General features: G+C 40.0%; 1 protein-coding gene across 1 annotated transcript in view; it reads right to left on the bottom strand.

Annotated features, from left to right (window-relative positions):
• The window catches only part of Ube2k (ubiquitin conjugating enzyme E2 K), a 60756-nt gene that overhangs the window by 32326 nt on the left and 6205 nt on the right, over positions 1-22225 (bottom strand). The window lies entirely within an intron of this gene.

Raw genomic sequence — 22225 nt, 5'->3', positions numbered from 1 at the left:
AGCCTACATTTATGATAGAGTTTCACAAAAGACTCAATAGTAAATGTTATGATTTTTATAAGCACTTTCTAAATGGATGGAACAGCAAGAATTACTATTGCTTAATGTCTTTAGCATCTTCTTTCACCTCTAAAAAACCATCAACCAGTTTTACTATTTTATATAATATATATTTTCAGTATAGAAACACTATATAACTCAAAATCCACATTTTTAAGTTTTATCACTCACAGTATTTTAATAAAAGCACAGGATGAAAAAACATGACTTTTATGCATCCTAAAAGGTAATGGTTTCTTTCATAACTTTTTATCTGAGATGACAGTAGCTCATTTTTTCAAAATATTTTTGTTCAAAAGATTATTAATGATAAATATACACAAGAACCTCTTCCTGTACCTTAGAAAATTAGCTTTGTATTTGTGGTGGGGGAAATGTATATTTTAGTAAAGTAAAAATACTTTATCCATTATGTACAAGAGTGATAAACTGGAGGCACCAAGTTTTAGCAACCAGTTTAAGCAGTAACACAAGTATTAACTTCATACTTAATTTCTCCCACTAAGAATTTTAAGGAAATCATCAGTGCTTTCAAACACCACTACAGAGCATCCACAATCAAACTTCTTTGTAAACTGAAGTAAGCAATGAAGAATGTCGCAGTAGAACTAACGGATCTAATTAGTCGAGTTTTTGAAGGGAAGAGAAGGTAATAAATTACAAAGAAAACCGCTTTTCTTGCAGTTGTCCCAATTCTTTTTGTTAGTAAAAAAACTAGGTAAATAATTATTAATTTTTAGACCTGTCCTTCTATCTGTCCACATTACCCCCATATTACAATTCAGAGGGGGAAAATGGATCTTTTTTCACCCTTGAGAAAAAAACATTAGTGCATGAAGAATTTACTAAATCAGCTCAAGAAAATACCATTACCATGATGAATCACAACATAAAGAATCATGGTCTAGAGTAGGGTCTTTATCTGCAGATAACTAAAGTTAAAAAAAAATGAAAATTTAAAAACAAAAATTTTCAAAACTCAATTTCTCTATCAATTTAGTAATTATTCTTTAGAGCTTCATGGTTTGATTTAAACATCCAATTATTCCACAACCCGAACTTCCCACTATCCTAACAAAGATCTCAGTGTGATTCAGGAAGGTCAGGAAATGTGGACAACAGCCCTAGAAAAGCCTCTGGAGTCAACTGTGTGCTGAGCCCGGCTGCCCCTGACTCATGTAGTACTTCAGGGTACATCACTAAACCTGGAACTCTCACTTTTATTAACAGAAAATGAGAATTTGTCTTACAATAATTTTGATAACATAAATTTTACTATTTCTGTAAGTTATTTCCTTTTGTTGTTTTTGTTTCTAAAGAGAGTAGTGGTGGTACTGGGATCAATCCCTGGGCCTCTGGGCATGCTAGGTAAGACACCACCAGCACTTTCCTCAGAGTAAATAAGTTACCTATTACCCTTTGCTTACCAAGTACCTACAAACCTTTGATTACAAAGCCTTATTTTGGTTTTGTTTTGTTTATTGTTTGGTTTTCCAACACAGGATTTTTCTATTTAACAGCCCTGGCTGTCCTGGAACTCATTCTGTGGACCAGTCTGGCTTCGAACTCAAGAGATCCGCCTGCCTCTGTCTTCCCAGTACTGAGTGAGATTCCTTAATCCAGTACCTGTGCCACCGCCACCACCCAGCTACTAAACTTTATTTTATAATTTACTTCTCAGTGGAGGCTGCCAGATTAATAATGGAAACATAATGTCTAAGAAGGAAAACCAACATGTTACCCATGAAGAGTGCAACAACCAGAGGCTGTAGCATTTACACAAAACCCTGAAGGGCGGTATTTTGTCATTGCAACTTCAATGAGGGTAACTGCAAAGCTGTTACCCTCATTGAAACTCTGTAACGTTCTTCTACAGTTCAGTATGAGGCAGGAGTTCTAGTCTTGGGTTTTCTGATACTCCTTTGATCCACAAAGCATTATTAATGCCTAAATACAAAATTGATGGCCAGGCACGGTGGTGCACACCTTTAATTGCAGGACTAGGGAGGCAGAGGCAGGCACCTCTCTAAGTATGAAGCTATATAACAAGCCCCAAGGACAGTAAGAAAAACCCAGTCTCAAAATTTAAGGGGGAGGGAGGGGAGATGAGTAAAAGACAGAGCTCTTAGTAAGCAATATAACTATTAAAACACAACAAAGCAGCCGGGCGGTGGTGGCGCACGCCTTTAATCCCAGCACTCGGGAGGCAGAGGCAGGCGGATCTCTGTGAGTTAAGAGACCAGCCTGATCTACAAGAGCTAGTTCCAGGACAGGCTCCAAAGCTACAGAGAAATGAAATCCTATCTCGAAAAGAAAAGAAACAAACAAACAAACAAAAAAGCAAAGCACCATAGACGCTGAAGATAATCTGTATGAAGATAAGTAAATGAACATTACTGCTAATGAAAAAGTGCAGAATCATTTGATTAAGAGTGCCTACACAGCATATCTGAGGCCAGCCTAGACTACACAAGACCTTGTCTCAAAAGAAGAAAATAAGAGGGAAAAACAGGGGAGGAGAAAAGAAATGGTAAGCCACACGGTTCAGTAAGCAAAGGGAGTTGACACTTTCTAGAACCCATATGGTAGAAAGAGAGAACCAGGGGCTGTAGAGATGGCTTGGCAGTTAGGAGCTCTGACTGTTCTTTAGAGAACCTAAGTTTCAATTCCCAGCACCCACATGGCAGCTCACAGCTGTCTGGTACTCCAGTACCAGGGGATCTGACACCTTCACACCAATGCACATAAAGTCAAATAAATCATAAAAAATATTAAAAAAAAAAAAAAAAGAACCAACAACCCACACACCAAGAAAAATTGTCCTCTAAAACCCCTGCCTCTAATTCCCTAGGCTGGGACTAGGCATACAGAACATGTGCTAGGCTGTAACTTAAAGCCCAACACTACCCTTCCCTCACCCCCAAAATGGGTTAACACACTTCTAATACAGTTTCAGGAATGAAAAACAAAATAACAAAAACACAGCACAGTACAGAAAGCAATCCTTGACACTGCAATGCTGAGTGTGAAGTAGCAATATGTGTTATTACTGTTTTTTCAGTCTCCCTATGCAACCCAGGCCAACCTCAAACCTGTGGCAATCTTTCTGCCTCAGCCTACTAAGTGCTGTGATTTCGGTTATGTGCCACCATCCACAGGGAGTATTGAAGATCAAAGCAAGGCTTTTGCACATGCTAGGATAAGCACTCTATCCAGATGAGATGCATTACTAGCCCATAAATAATGTATTTGTTGTTATTGAGTATGGGTGTTACAAGTATGTAAATGCCTGTGCACTACTTGCTTGTCTGGTACCTATGGAGGTCAAAAGGCTATTGGATCCCCTGGAACTGGAGTTACAGAATAAGGTATCTGGGAATTGAAACCAGGTCATCTGGAAAAGTTGCAAGTGCTCTTAACTCCTAAGCTATCTCTCTAGCCCAATTACTACATTTTTAAAAAGTAAACATTTTCAACTACATCTTGCTTGCATTTATTCTAAAATGAAATTTTCATCCAAATATCAAGCTAACATGGTAGTGAATATCTATAATCCTAAGCATTAGCAATGCAGAAGTATAAGGATCACTCAAGTTCAGGGCCAGCCTGATCTATCTACCTATAAAGTTCCAATCCAGATGGACTATATCGCCAGACTGTCTTAAAGGGGAGTTGGGATATGCGCTTTCATGCCCCTCCCAAGGTGTGGTAAATAAGAGTGGGTTTACTTCAGATTACCCATAATGTTACTATTTTTTGATGTTTCCAAGCAGGGGTTGTCCTAGTAACTACATACAGCTTGAACCCACGTAAACTTTGCTCACATGACGTTGCTTAACCCTCCAAATATCCTCAAAATATAAACTAACTGGGCTGGAGAGATGGCTCAGAGGTTAAGAGCACTGGCTGATCTTTCAGAGGTCCTGAGTTCAATTCCCAGCAACCACATGGTGGCTCACAACCATCTGTACTGAGATCTGGCGCCCTCCTCTGGCGTGCGGGCATACATCGAGGAAGAATGTTGTATACATAATAAATAAATCTTTTAAAATATATATATATATACATATACATATATACACACTGATGAATAAAGTTGGCTATTACATGAGACTTTAGTCCACTATTTTTAGGCTACATTCTCAAGGTTCATGATACCAACTAGAGCAGTAACACTCTACCACAGTTACATCCCTCCACCCCTAGAATAAAGAAGTTACCAATTTAAACCGTGCACTGGTGACAAATGCCTTACCCAGCCTGGTCTACAAAGCAGGTTCCAGGCAGCCAGGGCTATTACAGAGAGAAACCCTGTCTTGAAAAACCAAGAAAATAAAAAATAAAGAAATTATTAATTTAAGATGGGCATAGTAGTTTAAATTTATAATCCTAAGCACTTGGGAAGCTGGAGACCACACTGGACTAGACAGTGAATTCTATGCCAGTCTCAACTACATAATGAGAACCTGAGAGGAAGAGAAAGTACACCAGCAAACTGAGAAAAGAAAAGAATTTGATTCTCCACAAGTTGTTTGAAATACAGATTATTAAAGTTTAGCAGCTACCATCTGTTAAGTTTCAAAGAAAGCTAGGACTAGTCTCAGTACCTGTCGCTACTCCCAGTAAGTCTCAGCCCCCTATCCTAAATCTCTCCCTCCCAGGGGCTGGGTTTCCCTTTCTCCGCCTTCTCTTCCCTAGGTAACTCAGGTATTTTGGCTGTATGCCCCCCTTGGTTTCTTGGCTGCCTCTGCTCCTGGATCTCTTGGTCTGTTTGCCCCTCCTTTCTCTTCCTCTCTCACCACCACCCTTCTATCTCATAGTCTGGTTCAATCTACTTGTCATGTTCAGTCTGGACCCTTCCAGATTCATCAAATCTATAACCCTCTCCTCGCCATACCTTAAAGCAAACATGCCCTTGTCTTTTTATTCATCAATATATTTTTAAAAATTTAATACATAATTTTACAACATGCATTGTTTACCTTTCATATTACTCAACAGCTGTGAATAAGTCAAAATTTTTATCTCGCTGGGTGGTGGTGGCGCACGCCTTTAATCCCAACACTTGGGCAGAGGCAGGCGGATCTCTGTGAGTTCGAGACCAGCCTGGTCTACAAAAGAGCTTGGTCGCCGGGTGATGGTGGCGCACGCCTTTAATCCCAGCACTCGGGAGGCAGAGGCAGGCGGATCTCTGTGAGTTCGAGACCAGCCTGGTCTACAAGAGCTAGTTCCAGGACAGGCTCCAAAACCACAGAGAAACCCTGTCTCAAAAATAAAAAAGAAGGCAGAGGCAGGCGGATCTCTGTGAGTTCGAGACCAGCCTGGTCTACAAGAGCTAGTTCCAGGACAGGCTCCAAAACCACGGAGAAACCCTGCTCAAAAAAAAAAAAAAAAAAAAAAAAAGAAAAGAAAAGAAAAAAAAAGTTTTTATCTCAACTTTTTGGTTTTGGTGCTGGGGATCAACCCATAGTGCCTTGGGCATGATTAACAGGATTTCTACCAGAGCTAACACCTATAATCCAAAAACAGATTTTTTTTTTTTTAAATTATGAAGCATGAGGTGTGTAATGTTCCCAAAGAAGAGCTGACATGAAAACCAAGGGAATAAGACATATTAGGAAAGTGAGGACAGGCAAACACATTAAGAGCAGGTTTCTCTGAGTAGTCCTCAATGTCTCTGTAGACCAGGCTAGCCTCAAACTCAGAGATTCACCTGCCTCTGCTTCCCATACTGGAACTAAATGAGTGTGCTACAACACTTTACTGCTTTGTGGTATTGTTTTATTTTGGAATTTTTTTACTTCATAAATTTGTTGGTTGGCATGTGAGATTTGCCAAGGGTGGCCTAAAAAACAGTTGCATTGTTCATGACTAAACGTGACATCTCATGTCATGTTTCACATGTGACATCTCATGTCATGTTTCACATGTGCAAAAAAGCTTAAGAAAAGGAGTAAGCCCTGCCCAGTGTGCAGACAACCAATTCAAATAATTGTGCTAACTTATTTCAGCTAGCTGACCTAGCCATAGAAATAGAATTATATATTTCTAACTATATAACCTCCAAATTAGATAACATGAGTTATTTTTATCTGAATACACTAAAGCAAAAGTGTCTCAGTCCATTTAAAATTTGTTGTATGATTTTAAAAACAGACAATTTGTTGGTTGGTTCGTTAGTTGGTCAGTTTTGGTTGTGGGTTTTCTTTTTAGCCAGGGTGTCATGTTTAGCATTTATTACCTGTAAATGTTTGATTAGTATACCCATAATATATACTTATATTCTTAAGAGTACAAAAACATTTCTTCGGCAGTAAAAAAATCATAATTAGAAAAAGTTCAAGAAGACTTAAAATTAGTTATGGTAATACCTTAAAAGAACACCACTTACATAGCAATTTTTTAAAGACTTATTTATTTTATAAATATGAATGTTTTGCCCACATGCTTATTATCTGTGTGCCATGTGCTTGCCTAATGTTCAAAGAGGTCAAAAGAGGGAATTGAATTGGCAAGAACTAGAGTTACAGATGGTTGTAACCTTGTGGGTGCTAGGGGCTGAACCCAGGTCCTCTAAAAAAGTAAGAAGCGCTCTCAACCTTATTTGTCTCTCCAGTCCCCATAGCTATTTTTCTTAAACTGGCTCTATATCCACTAATTTACAGCATCCCTATGATGGCATGAATGAGGCTCGTAGATCTGAATGCTTGACAGGGATTATAAAGTGTACTCTTGTTGGAGGAAGTGTCACTGGTGGCGAGCTTTGGGATTTCAAATGCTCAAGCGAGGCCTAGTATTAATCAACCTCTCTTCCTGCTGCCTGCCACTCCTGAAGTAGAACTCTCGGCTACCACACCAACACCAGTCTGCCTACATGCCACCATGCTTCTTGCCATGACAATGAACCAAATTTCTGAACTATAAGCAAGCCCTAATTAAATACTTTCCTTCAGGAAGGCATGGTGGCACATGGCACACACCTTTAATTCCAGCATTCCAGAGGCAGAGGCAGGTAAATCTCTGTGAGTTCCTATGATCCTAAAGGTGGAGGACAGATAAATTCAAGAGCAATACAGACTACATAGTAAAAACTGTCTTTAAAATATATTTTATATATGTGTATATTTTATGTATATTATTTATATATATTACATATTAATTGGCATGAACTTGATGAACTCATGATTTTAGTAATAGTTGAGTATAATACAATTCCCCTTTTAAAAAGCTTATTAGCTTAGGGCTAGACATGGCTCAGGGTTTAAGAGCACTGGTGGCTCTTTCAGAGGTTCCAAATTCAATTCCCAACAACCACTTGGTGGCTCACAACCATCTATAATAGTATCTGATGCCCTCTTCTGGACAGCAGGTTTAGTTTACATGCAGAGCACTCATACATAAAATATTAATAAATAAAATTTAAAAAGAAAAAAGCTTAACTTAGAGGCTGGAGAAAAGGCTTAGTGGTTAAGAGCACTGGCTATTCTTCCAGAGGACCTGGGTTCAATTCTTAGCACCCACATGGCAACTCACAACTATCTGTAATTCCAGTTCCAAGGGATCTACCCTCACACAGACAATCATGTAGGTAAACACCAATGCAAATAAATAAGTCATTAAAAGAAAGCTTATCTTAGGTAAATAAACTCAATTCCATAAAAAGATATCCCACTCAGGATTGAACCGTAGAGTGGGAAAATACTAAAACATGTTTAAATTTCAGTGTCTACAGTCCTTATAAAGAAATACTTAATGTAACAAAGAAAATGCATATATTAAAGGGGGAAGACACATATAGCATACATAAGATTCTACTTTGATTAAATGGGGGTGGGGGAAAGACCTGCTAGATAGATGTCTCAGTGATTTTCCAAGGGACATAGTCTTAAACCCAAACATCCATACAGCAGATCCTAACTATCTCTAACTCCAGTTCCAGGACATCCCAAGTACTCTTCTGGCCTCCATGGGCACCAAGCTCACAAGTGGTAAACAGACATACATGCAGGCAGTACCAAAAAAAAAAATTTTTTTAATTCCTTTAAAAAAGAAAGAAAAAGAAACAAAGAAAGAAAGAATCTAGGGTTGGTAATTCTACCTACTCAGGAAATTGAGGCGAGATGATTTCAAGTTCAAAACCAACCAGATCAATTTAGTGAGAGCTTGTGTCAAAATAAAAGGTAAAGAAGGCTGGAGATGTATGTAGCTCTGTGGCACAGTATCTGCCTAGCATGGGAGAAGTCCAGTGTTCAATCTTCAAGACTATAAAATAAAAGACAAAAACGCGGTTCTCAATCTGTGGGCTGCAACCCCTTTGGGTGTTGAGCCACCCTTTTACAGGGGTCACATATCAGATATTCTGAATATCACATATTTACATTGCAATCTGTAACAGTAGCAAAATTAAAGTTATGAAGTAGTAATGATAATAACCACGTGAGGAATTGTACTAAAGGGTCACAGCATCAGGAAGGTTGAGGACCACTGATCTACTTTTATGAAAAGCAGTATAGCTTACTTTCATCTTTTTGTATTTAAGAAAGGTTTTTTTAAATTTTATAGGAGGAAAAAAAAACCACCAGGCAATGATGGGGCATTCCTTTAATCCCAGCACTCAGGAGGCAGAGACAGGTGGATGTCTGTGAGTTCGAGGCCAGCCTGGTCTACAGGGCAAATTTCAGGACAGGCTCCTAGCTACAGAGAAATACTATCTTAAAAAAAAAAAAAAATTATGTGTATGAATGTTTTGCTTACATGTGACCTGCAGAGGTCAGAAGGGGGCATCAGATCTTTGGAAATGCATAGCTGTAAGTTACCATATGGGTGCTGGAAATCAAACCCAGGTTCTTGGCAAAGGTAACAAATGCTCTTTATCACTGCACTGAGACATCTCTCCAGCATCAAATGAACATTTTTTTACTTCTCACAAAAAGTAATTACACAGGACTGTGTTACAAACAATTATTGATTAATTAACTACAACCCTCATTCTTCTATTGATTTTGTTGTTGCTTCTTTGTGTGTGCTTGGAGACAGGGTTTCTCTGTTTAGTGCTGGCTGTCCTGGAACTCACTCTGCCTCCAGAGTGCTGGGATTACAGGTGTGCACCACCACTGCCCGGCTTCAAACCCTTATTCTTAGGATAATCTCCTAGTTTTTAATCAACAAAAATCATACCTCCCCCCCAAATTATTTTATTGCACCCAGATTCCCATTTGCCTTGAATTAAGGCCACTTTCTTTAGCCCTGCAAACCCAAGAAGCAGCTGGCTTCAATCCACCATGAACACTCTGGTTATTTCTAAAGTCCTCACTTTTCTCCTTAGTTCAGATTCCAGGGACATTTGTTAATTAACACTCTCAATCTTGACAAACCTGATTTGTTTTCTTTCATGGTATTCATTTTTTAAAGCCCCCATTAACTCATTTCCCAATTAACTTAAAATAAAATAAATAAAATAACCACTGTTCCTCTCACCCCAAGGCACCACTAATAGAGAAAACACAACCACTGTTAATTGGTTTGTTAAAGGGCAGACCGAAAATTCCAACTAAAAATTAACATTGTCCTAAGTGTTTCTATTAAAGATTAATTTCCCACTTTGTTATGAGTACCACCATACCCTTTTCTTTTTCAGAAACATTGCAACTTTCCTTGCAATCTTGTTGGGGAAAAAACATTCTGATTATTCTTTAGCATCATCAAGTTCTCCTACTACCAACATACAATTCACTCCACATACAATTCTTTTCAGAGCTCCCTCCAGCCTGACTTCCCCAGCTCAACACGCCCTCTCATCTCCATTCTCCTATGCCACTTTCTCACTGGCCTTTCAGTAACGCATTCCAATCAGACTTCTATCTTCACCTTTCCAATACAAACTCCAGCAAGGACATCTATGGCAATTACACTGAAAATTCAATGATAATTTTCCATTCAGCAACCTAACGGGCCAATTTCTTTCTAACACTCTATTCTTGGCTTTAGTGACACTATGCACTTCATTCTATCCTCTGTTAGTGATCTTCAGTAACAATTTCAGTATGTACAAAAGGCTAAACACAAAGACCAGGACTTCATCCTAAATCTCTATTTTAGGCTATTTCCCCATAAGACTCCCCAGCTGAGGCTTTAAATATATCACCTGCTTACCTTACCTATGTTAAATCTCTCTCCAGATCTCGCCTCCAGACTCATAAACTCAACTGCTTGCTTGTTATTTCCATCAACATAAACCTAAAAAGAACATAGCAAAATTCTTGCTCTTTTCCATCTATCTCAAAAATTAGCACCGCCACTAATGACTAAAAGCAGAGCCATGTTTTGCTAATCCACTCATCCTGCTGGTGTGCCTTTTAAGCATATCCCAGCACTACCAATACTCTTCAGGTCCCTACTCAACTCAGGCCCAATTTACTGTCATCTCTTGTCCAAGTCACCTAGACAGTTTCCCAAATGATCATTCTGTGTTTTTTCCTACTCTTTCTCCATAGCAAGCTAATGACTCTCCTTTCTCAATAGGGTGGGACAAACCTGTGGTGACACCACTTGAGACAGGTAGGAAGATCTGGAATTCAAGGCCAACCTACTCTACACAGCGTAGTACCTGATACGAAAAACAGACAATTCCCCCTTTTCTTTTTTACTGGGAGTCTATCAAAACACATTCTTGAACATTGTTATTTATCTGTGCATGGGAGGCATGTGTAGATGAGAAGAATTTGTAATAGGTGGTCCCTTTCCACCATGTGTGTCTTTTCCTGCTGAACTTCAGATATGTTATCTGGAAAATTATTTTGAGGATTTAAAAACAAAAGGCACATCCTTAAGGACTATAGACTGAACATGAAAAGTAGTCTATTAGCTGGGCATAGTCATATCTTTCTGTAATCCCAGCACTCAGCAGGCTGAGATAGAAAGGTCAAGGTTAAAGCCAGGTTAGGGAACAGATCACATACATAGCAGGACCCCATCTCAGAAATCAATAATGCTAAAACCGCCTGGAACACCTCCTTTAGACTTCTCCTACTTATCTAAATTACATATTACTATCTTGTTTCTTGTTATATCCAGAAAGGCAAACCTCCAGATCAGTGGTTCTCAACCTCTGGGTAGCACCTGCGGATATTCTCATTACAATTCCTAACAGTAGTAAAATAACAGTTATGAAGTAGCAACAAAATTATTTTATAGTGGGGATCACCACAACATGAGGAACTGTATTAAAGGGCCGCAGCATTAGGAAGGTTGAGAGCCACTGATTTAGTTCCTTTTTTCCTCAAATCCCACCCATATCCTCACAGCCCTTACCTCCCAACCCCCTTCATTCCCCGCATTCACACACACACACACACACACACACACACACACACACACACACCAAATAAACCACCCAAACTTTGTCTTTTCCTTTAAACCCCACATTGACTCCCACAGTTACTTAAAACCCAAATTTCTCTCTTAAAACATTTGAAGTGGGGCTGGAGAGATGGCTCAGCGGTTAAGAGCATTGCCTGCTCTTCCAAAGGTCCTGAGTTCAATTCCCAGCAACCACATGGTGGCTCACAACCATCTGTAATGAGGTCTGGTGCCCTCTTCTGGCCTTCAGGCATACACATAGAAAGAATATTGTATACATAATAAAAATAAATAAATAAATATTTAAAAAAAAAAAACATTTGAAGTGATCTGGATCCTACCACCTTTCCCAGTTCATCTTTCATCACTGCCCAAATTCCTACTATGTTTAAACAGACCCCGTTTCTTCTGAGTACTGACCTTAACAGTTTCAAGTCCAGTAAGACTATCATTGCTAATGTCTGAAAACAATAAAACAGGGATGGGGGGTCAGATGCAGTGGCACACACCTTTAATCTCAGCAACCAGAAGACCTTTAGTGTCAGCACTTGGGAGACAAGAGGTAGGTAGACTACGAGTTCAAGGCCAGCCTTGACTTCACAGTGTAGCTGAGTAGCTGTTACTTCCAGGACAAACGAGGCTACACAGGGAAACCCTATCTTGAAATTAAAAAGGCCTGGTGGTGAAAAATTCAAGGTCATTCTCAGCTACACAGTAAAGTCAAGGCTGGCCTGGGATATAAGGCCTTGTCTCAAAACAAAATGCAGATGTAGATGAGAGATAAAAAGAAAAAGAAAATATTTCCATGGTGGAATTACACATAACCTTTACTATCTATCTAAAGCAAACCTGTAGCATATATTTACAAAAACTAAGAAAATAATTAAGCCGAGTGGTGATGGCACACGCCTTTAATCCCAGCACTCAGGAGGTAGAGGCAGGTGGATCTCTGTGAGTTCGAGGCCAGCCTGGACTACAGAGTTCCAGGACTGGCTCCAAAGCTACTGAGAAACCCTTTCTTGAACCCCCATCCCCCCCCCAAAAAAAGAAGAAAGAAAAAGTAAAGTAATTAAGCTGAGCAAGGTGAGCCCATGCTTTCCATCTCAGGAGGCAGTATCAGGCTCATCTCTGTCTACAGCCTGATCTACATAGCAAGTTGAAGACCAGCCAGGGACAGATATGACACCCTGTCTCCAAAGAAATAGATGGGGAAAGGAAGATAAAAGAAAGATAATTAAGTAATTTCTTCCCATCTTTAGTTGTCATCATTATCAGCTTTCCATACATAAGTAAGTATATTCAAATTTACCCTCCAAGTATTGTTATGTAAAGGTTATTCCCAAGGAACTCTCTCCCTGAGGTCAAACTAAATTACTCAACCTTACAGCTTCCCTTAGGCTATACACACACACTTAAAATTAGCTGTTCAGTATCTCACTGCCTTAATAGGCAAAATCTACTCAGTAAAGCAATGACAATGTCTATTTTATTAATGTAAGCAATACTCAATTATCTGCTGAATAAATAAAAGACTATGAAGATAAACAAAAGAACCCACAGAGATACAGATGATGTCATAATATACTACATAGTCCCTTGAGATCTTCAAAGGGGAAAACAACAAAAGCCAAAATAACTTCCTTTTGCAACCTTCCTAGGTTTTTTTGTTTTGTTTTGGTTTTTGGTTTTTCGAAACAGGGTTTTTCTGTAGCTTTGGAGCCTGTCCTGGAACTAGCTCTTGTAGAACAGGCTGGCCTTGATCTCACAAAAATCCACCTGCCTCTGCCTCCCCAGTGCTGGGATTAAAGGCGTGCGCTACTACCGCCCAGCAACTTCCTACTTTTTCACCTGGACGTCCATTTTCTAAATAAAGGACTCAACTAAATTAGTAGCTCATACATGGAATAGATGAGCACCTTGACCTGGAGCCCATCTTTAACAATTTTACACTTCTCCTAGTTACAGAGCAGAACAAAATTATTACTTTCATGATGGCTGGGATAAGCTCCCCAAAAAACCTTTAAATTTATTTAACTAGGTCACCCACCACCTTTGATGATACATCAGTAGCTTTGTTTTTGTTTTCTGGTTGGTTGGTTTTAAAAAAAAAAAACAGGGTTTCTCTGGGTAGCCCTGGATGTCCTGTCTCTATAGACCAAAATCAAGAGATCCTCGGCCGGGCGGTGGTGGCACACGCCTTTAATCCCAGCACTTGGGAGGCAGAGGCAGGGGGATCCCTGTGAGTTCGAGACCAGCCTGGTCTACAAGAGCTAGTTCCAGGACAGGCTCCAAAACCACAGAGAAACCCTGTCTTGAAAAACCAAAAAAAAAAAAAAAAAAAAGAGATCCTCCTGCTTTTGCCTCCCAAGTACTGGGACTAAAGTCGTGCACCACCACACCTGACACATCCCCATTTCTTATGGTGCAATTGGAGGAGAGTGCAGCACCTCACAAAGTACGCATCTTAAGACAAAAGGTATGAGCAAATCCAGAGAAATTTAAAAAAAAAAATGGCCTGGGGCTGTAGAGATGGCTCAGAGGTTAAGAGCACTGACTGCTCTTCCAGAGGTCCAGAGTTCAATTCCCAGCATCCACATGGTATCTCAAAATCATCTATAATGAGATCTGGTGCCCTCTTCTGGTGTGCAGACATACATGCCGACAGAACATTATACATAATAAATGTTCTTGGTTGGGTTTTTTTGTTTTGTTCGGGACGTGGTTTCTCTGTGTAGCTTTGGAGCCTGTCCTTGAACTTGCTCTGTAGACCAGGCTAGCCGAGAACTCACAGAGATCTTCCTGCCTCTGCCCCCCAAGTCTTGGCAAGTGGCACCACTACCAAGCTAATAAATCAATCAAAAAAATAAAAAATGAATTAAATAAAATTTTTTTTTTAAAAAAAAAGGCCAGACAGCTGGGCATAGAGGCACACACACCTTTAATCTCAACACTCTAAGAAGAGGTTAAGAGTTCAAGACCTGTTCTATATGAGGTCCAGGCCAGCCAGGGCTACACAGTACACCTTGCATGGGGACAAGGTCTGACATACATAACCATCCAGGCCTCGGGATATGACTGAGTACTACAAATGTGGTACTAAGTTTGCATGGAAGCAGAGATATCTTAGGGGAGCACTTAGGTTAATTTAGAAACCAGACACAGCATAAACCTGTAATCCCAGCATTCAAGAAGCTGAGGCTAGGGGCTGGAGAGATGGCTCAGCGGTTAAGAGCATTGCCTGCTCTTCCAAAGGTCCTGAGTTCAATTCCCAGCAACCACATGTTGGCTCACAACCATCTGTAATGAGGTCTGGTGCCCTCTTCTGGCCTTCAGGCATACACGCAGAAAGAATATTGTATACATAATAAATAAACAAACAAACAAATATTTAAAAAAAACTGAGGCTAAATTTTAAGCCCTTTCTCATCCAAAATAATAAATGGATAAAAGCTGCTGCAGGATATTTGTATACCGTGTGAAAATGTAATCTGTGATTGGTAAATAGCTAGGCAGGAGGTATAGGTAGGACTTCCAGGCACAGAGAGGACTATGGGAAAAAGAGAAGCAGAGTAGCCAGCCAAATGTGGAAGAAGCAGCAGGGGCAGTACAGAGAGATGAGTTAACAAGTCACAGAACAGTATATAAATTACAAAATACAGGTTATGTGATAAGAACTAGTTAGAAACAAGACTAAGACAAGGCTAAGAGAGCATTCATATTAGTAAGAAGTCTCTATGTCATTCCTTGTGAGCTGGCAGCCCAAAGAAAAATTGAACTACAGAAAACATTTACTTGCCGGGCAGTGGTGGCGCATGCCTTTAATCCCAGCACTTGGGAGGCAGAGGCAGGCGGATCTCTGTGAGTTCGAGACCAGCCTGGTCTACAAGAGCTAGTTCCAGGACAGGCTCCAAAACCACAGAGAAACCCTGTCTCGGAAAACCAAAAAAAAAAAAAAGAAAACATTTACTTATAAAATTAGCCCAGCAAACTTTGCTTTCAAAGACCTCGAAAGAATGGAAAAGCAAAAAACCCAGGATAGCCAAAAAATCCTGTACAATAAAAGAACTTCTGGAGTCATCACAATCCCTGACTTAATACTCTGCTACAGGGCTACAGTACAGAAAACAGCCTGGTACTGGCATAAGAACAGACAGGAGGACCAACGGAACCGAATAGAAGACCCGGATATCAATACACACATCTTCGAACACCTGATCTTTGGTAAAGAAGCAAAAAGTATCAAATGGAAAAAAGAAAGCATATTTAACAAGTGATGCTGGCATAACTGGATGCCAACATGTAGAAGAATGAAAATAGACCCATATCTATCACCATGCACAAAACTCAAGTCCAAATGGATCAAAGACCTCAACATAAAGCCAGCCAGCCACACTGAACCTTATAGAAGAGAAAGTGGGAAGTACATTTGAACGCATTGACCACTTCCTGAATATAACCCAGCAGCACAGACACTGAGAGAAAAAATAAATGGGACCTCCTGAAACTGAAAAGCTTCTGTAAAGCAAAGGACATGGTCAACAAGACAAAACAACAGCCTACAGAATGGGAAAAGATCTTCACTAACCCCACATTAGACAGAGGTCTGATCTCCAAAATATACAAAGAACTCAAGAAATTGGATACCAAAAGATCATATAATCCAATAAAAAAAATGGATTACAGAGAATTCTCAACAGAGGAATCTAATATGGCTGAAAGACACTTAAGGAAATGTTCAACATCCTTAGTCATCAGAGAAATGCAAATCAAAACAACTCTGAGATTCCATCTTACAATTGTAAGAATGGCATGATGACAACTACAACTGATGACAACTTATGCTGGAGAGGTTGTGGGGTAAAGGGAACACTGCTGCATTGCTGGTGGGAGTGCAAACTGGTACAACCCCTTTGGATGTCAGTGTGGTGATTTCTCAGAAAATTAGGAAACAAACTTCCTCAAGACCCAATAGTACCACTTTTGGGTATATATCCAAAGGATGCCCAATTGTGCAACAAGGACATGTGTTCAACCATGTTCACAGCAGCTTTGTTTGTCATAGCCAGAACCTGGAAACAATCTAAATGCCCCTTGATCGATGAATGGATAGGAAAAATGTGGTACATTTACACAATGGAGTACTACACAGCAGAAAAAATAATGACAGCTTGAATTTTGTAGGAATATGGATGGAGCTAGAAAACATTATTTTGAGTGAGGTAACCCCAACACAGAAAGATAATTATCACATGTACTCACTCATAGGTGGTTTTTAAACATAAAGCAAAGAAAGCCAGCCTACAAACCACAATCCCAGAGAACTTAGACAACAATGCAAACACTAAGAGAGACTTACATAGATCTAATCTACATGTGAAGTAGAAAGTAGAAAATGACAAGATCTCCTGAGTAAATTGGGAGCATGGGGACCTTGGGGGAGGATTAAAGGGAGAAGGGGAGAGGCAGGGAGGGGAGCAGAGAAAAATGTAGAGCTCAATAAATATCAATAAAAAATAAAAACAAAAAAACAAATATTTATTAAAAAACTACATCCAAACAGTTAATGAGAAATCAGTATATATCATTCATATATATATATATACTCAGCAATAAATTGGAAATAACTAAATGTCTAACAAATGTAGAAAGTATTCTGAACTTTTTTTTAATTCTAGGGACTAAAGAAACGGATCAGCAGTTAACAGCACTGACCGTTCTTGCAAAAGACTTGGATTCTATTCTCAGCACCGACACTGTGATTCCCAACTATCCCTAACTCCAGTTCTAAAATACCCAATGTAGTAGGGCAGCCAGATATGCACACGATATACATTCATACAGGCAAGCAAAACAAGCATGCTTATAAAATAAATATAATCTAAAAAAAATACTCCTTAATATAGACTGATTTACAAAGGAAACACAAAATGCTTTATTATCAAATGCTTTAAGAGCAGCATTAATCAAGCTAACTCACAGATGAGTAAGACAATCTCAACAGACAATTTGAAGCAAATATAGAAAACTACCCAGTCATCACTGGAGAAGAAAACACATAAAAATTGAGAGGAGAAGCTAGAGAGATGATTCAAATGATTAAGAGTGCATGCTGCTCAATTCTCAGCACCCATACCAGGGGGTCACAGTTGCTGTAATTTCGGCTCTAAGGGACCTGACATGCTCTTCCGCCCTGCTCAGGCATACACAAATACACACATACACATGTTTTCTTTAAAAGATCTACTTTAAGCACTTGGGAAGCAGAGGCAGGCGCATCTCTGTGAGTTCGAGACCAGCCTGGTCTACAAGACAGGCTCCAAAAAAACCACAGAGAAACCCTGTCTCGAAAATCAAAAAAAAAAAAAATCTACTTTAGGTGGTGGCACACACTTTTAATCCCATCATTCTTCCAGAAGCAGAGGCAGACAGATCTCTGAGTTCAAGGCCAGCCAGAGCTACAGAAAAACCCTGTGGTTTAAAAAAATCCATTAGGGGCGGTGGTGGCGCACGCCTTTAATCCCAGCACTTGGGAGGCAGAGGCAGGCGGATCTCTGTGAGTTCGAGACCAGCCTGGTCTACAAGAGCTAGTTCCAGGACAGGCTCCAAAGCCACAGAGAAACCCTGTCTCGGGGGGGGGGGGGGATCCATTAGGGAGCTGGTGGTGGTGGCGCACACCTTTAATCCCAGCATTTAGGAGGCAGACGCAGGCGGATCTCAGTGAATTTGAGACCAGTGAATTTGAGGTCTACCAAGTGAGTTTCAGGACGGCCAGGACGGTAACACAGAGAAACCCTGTCTGGAAAAACAAAAACAAGACAAACAAACAAAAAATCCAATAGGGTTAGAATGTAGTTCAGCGGGTAGAACAATTGCCGGGCACCATTCTTTTGGGTGCTGGGATTATATGCATGTGTCTATGTACTTGGCATAAGGAGGTTACAGAACCAAAGGACTTTAATCCCAGCACTAGGGAGGCAGAGGCAGGGGGGTCTCTTATGAGTTGGAAGTCAGCCTGATCTACAATGAGTTCCAGGACAACCAGGGCTATGTAAAGAAACCCTGTTTCAACAAAAACAAACAAACAAAAGCAAAGAATTGGGAATCAGGAAGTTGGATCAACAGGTAAAACAAAGACTGGTAAACTGAAACTGAGCTCAATACCATTAATCCACATGGTGGAAGCAGAGCCAATTCCTGCAAGTCATCCTCTGAGCACACACACACACACAATTCATTTTTAAGAAAAAGAGCTAGTGAGATGGCTCAATGGTTAACCCATATGATGAAAATAGAGAACTGACTCCCACAAGTCATTCTCCAACCACACATCTGCCATACAAACACACTAATAAATTCAATGGGGGGTGGACATAAAAGTTTGGTCCAAGTCCTACAGCTCAACTTAACAGCAAGTTCACTACTATTCAAGCTTTGAAATACAAAATCTGAAGTTTATACAGGGATAAAAGTATAAATCTGAGCCTTGATAGTAAATAGGCCAGAAAAGCTATAAAGGCTATGACTATGAAATAGCAGAGAAAGAACATAAAGGAAAATGACAGTATAAGATCATTTTCAGTTTTTTTATATTTCATGTATGTATTTTTGAAATAAGGCCCTAGCAGGTATGGAACTTACTATGTAGACCAGGCTAGCTGTGAACTCATAGAAATCCACAAGCTTATCTCTCAAAAGCTAGGATTAAAGGCTTAAAGGCATGCACCACCACACCTGACCTTTTTATTTTTAATTACATATACAAACATGTGTCTTCATGGTCCATGTGAGTGATGTGTCCAGGGTGGCCAGAAGAAGATAGTGAATACCCTGGAGCTGTACTTACAAGAGGTTACAAACAGCACAAGGTAGACACTTAGAACCAATCCTGGGCAATCTGCAGTTGTAACTACTCTTAACAGCTGAACCATAACACTAACCCCTATTCTAAATGTTTGTGTGTCTCCATAATGTAGATGGAACTAGCAGTCAATATCATAGAACTCAACTTACTTTTTATTATATTTATTTATTTCCTGGAGGAAGAATGCACATGTGTCATGGCACAAGCATGTGGGGCTCAGAATTGCAGGAGTCAATTCTCTACTTTCACTAGTGGATCCTGTCTAGACGTTCCTACATGATGACAAAGCTCTGAGTTAAAAACTGAGGTAAACTCCCATAAGCAGTTGCTAAGGGGCTAAGGCGCTAGCTCAGTGAGGAAAGCAAAAATGTTAGCACCGGAATGCAAATCTCCAATGCCCATGTGACAAAGTTCCAGTGTCTCTACAGTGAGATGAAAAGCAAGGACACAGAATCCCCCAGAAACTTCCAAGCCAGTCAGCCTCCCATAAAACATAAAGAGAGGGCTGGAGACATGGCTCAGAGGTTAAGAGCATTGCCTGCTCTTCCAAAGGTCCTGAGTTCAATTCCCAGCAACCACATGGTGACTCACAACCATCTGTAATGGGTTCTGATGCCCTCTTCTGGCCTGCAGGCATACACACAGACAGAATGTTGTATACATAATAAATAAATAAATAAATATTTAAAAAAAAAAAACATAAAGAGACATCCTGTTTCAAACAAGATGGAATGGTAGAGACCAACACCTGAAGCTGTCTGTCCTGTCCTCGCACTGTGATGTGTCTCCCCCATATGAGACCCTGTCTCAAGAAAAAGAAAGAGCCAGAATCAGTATTTAGACTTCAGTAGAAAAACTAGAACTTAAAATTTAATTATAATGCCCACACTCTTAATTACTAAATTTACTACTTTACAATTCAAGAATTAAATATTTCTGCCTCCTGGCAAGTTTAAAATTTCACATAAAGAGGGAAAAGAGAAAAACAAATACCTAATATTAGAATATCACTCTTTGCACTTTTTTAGTATTGATTTTATTAATATTTATTAGTATTAGCATAAAAAGACTTCTCAAGAACACTGACATATTGTATTTGTAGTAGTGTCCTTCACCATTAACTAGCTTTGTGTCATTGACCAACAACTAATCTCTTTGGACGTGTTTTCCAATCTTTTTCTTTTTTTCTTCAAGACAGGATTTCTCTATGTAGCCCTCGCTGTCCCAGAACTTGTTCTGTAGACCAGGCTGGCTTCAAACTCAGAGATCTTCCTGCCTCTGCCTTCCAAGTGCTAGGATTAAAGCCGTGCACCACCACTGATGGGCACTGTTTTCCAACCTTACTGGTAAGGAATTCATTATGGTATCTTTGTGTTCTTAAAAACAAAACAAAAACAAAACCACACACACAATAAATTTTAACCATTTCTAAGACTATTAACTATAGTGGGTTTGAGTTTATTTGGGGTTTTGTTGCTGTATGGCTTCTGAGCCAGGGCCTGATGTAACTCAGGCTGGCCCTAAACCCCTAACACTGTCTCCAATTCCCAAATGCTGGGGTTATAGGCATATGTCACCAAACCTGGAGGGTTTTTGTTGAGACCAGGTCTCTCTCTGCAGCCCTAGCTGTCCTGGAATTTGTTTTGTTTTGGTTTTTCGAGACAGGGTTTCTCTGTGGTTTTGGAGCCTGTCCTGGAACTAGCTCTTGTAGACCAGGCTGGCCTCGAACTCCCAGAGATCCGCCTGCCTCTGCCTCCCAAGTGCTGGGATTAAAGGCGTGCGCCACCACCGCCCGGCTCTGTCCTGGAATTTGATATGTAGACCAGACTGGCCTCCAATTCAAAAACAATCACCCCGCCTCTGCCAATAGACTGGATGCTTCCATTAAATCCTGGAGGGGAGGTTTTCAGGAGGTTTTTTGTTTGTTTCTTTGTTGTTTTTTTTTAAACAAAAGATTTCGAAGAGCCCTCTGAAATAGCTTAACAAGTAAACCGGTCTGCAAGGCTCATGACCTGTAATCCCTGGAACCCCCAGTGCAGAGAACCACCTTTCCAAAATGCAAAAAAAATTTCCATTTTTAAGGGCATTTTTCTTTTCTTTTTTTAAAGATTTATTTATTTATTATGTATACAATGTTCTGTCTGCATGTGTCCCTACATGCCAGAAGAAGGCACCAGATCTCATTACAGATGGTTGTGAGCCACCATGTGGTTGCTGGGAATTGAACTCAGGACCTCTGGAAGGAAAGTCAGTGCTCTTAACCTCTGAGCCATCTCTCCAGCCCCTTAAGGGCATTTTTCAAAAACCCTCAAACTTTAACCATACAGTATATACTTATATCTATTCTTTTACTCATACACACTAATCTGTGCTACAAGAAATCAGAAAAGGTGGACATAGGGGCATATACCTTTTATCCCATAGGACTGAGTAAGCAGTGAATTCAAAACCAGCAGGTAGGGCAGAGCATGGGCACTCGCCTTTAATCCCAGCACTTGGGAGGCAGCAGCAGAGGCAGAATCTGTGAGTTCTACATAGCTAGTTCCAGGACAACCAAGACTAAAGAGAGTTTGTTTCTGTCTCAAAAAACAAAACAAACAAACAAACAAACAAAAAAAAAACCAGCAGGTCTACACGGCATGTTTCCATGTTTCAGGTCAACGAGGGCTACATAGTGAGACCTGAGATTTTTAAAAACAAAATGAGAAAAATAACTGGTGGCAAGGATACTTTTCCCCAAAGATAACAAACAGAATATAATAATTTCACTGCTACAGACCTTTCTGTTCTAAACAGATAAAACCATCTCTTTCCCACCCCGGCCCTCTCACCTGTCTGTGCCAACAAGTTCACTAAAGTTCATCTCAACCTTTTTTTCTGGATCCGGCCCACAAACCTCTTCCATTCTCACACCCATAGAACACCCATGACACTCCAGTGCTAAGG

The sequence above is a fragment of the Chionomys nivalis genome, chromosome 6 (assembly GCF_950005125.1).
Source record: "Chionomys nivalis chromosome 6, mChiNiv1.1, whole genome shotgun sequence".
NCBI lineage: Eukaryota > Metazoa > Chordata > Mammalia > Rodentia > Cricetidae > Chionomys > Chionomys nivalis.
Note: the sequence above shows the minus strand (reverse complement) of the source record. Positions and strands in the feature narration are given on the sequence as shown.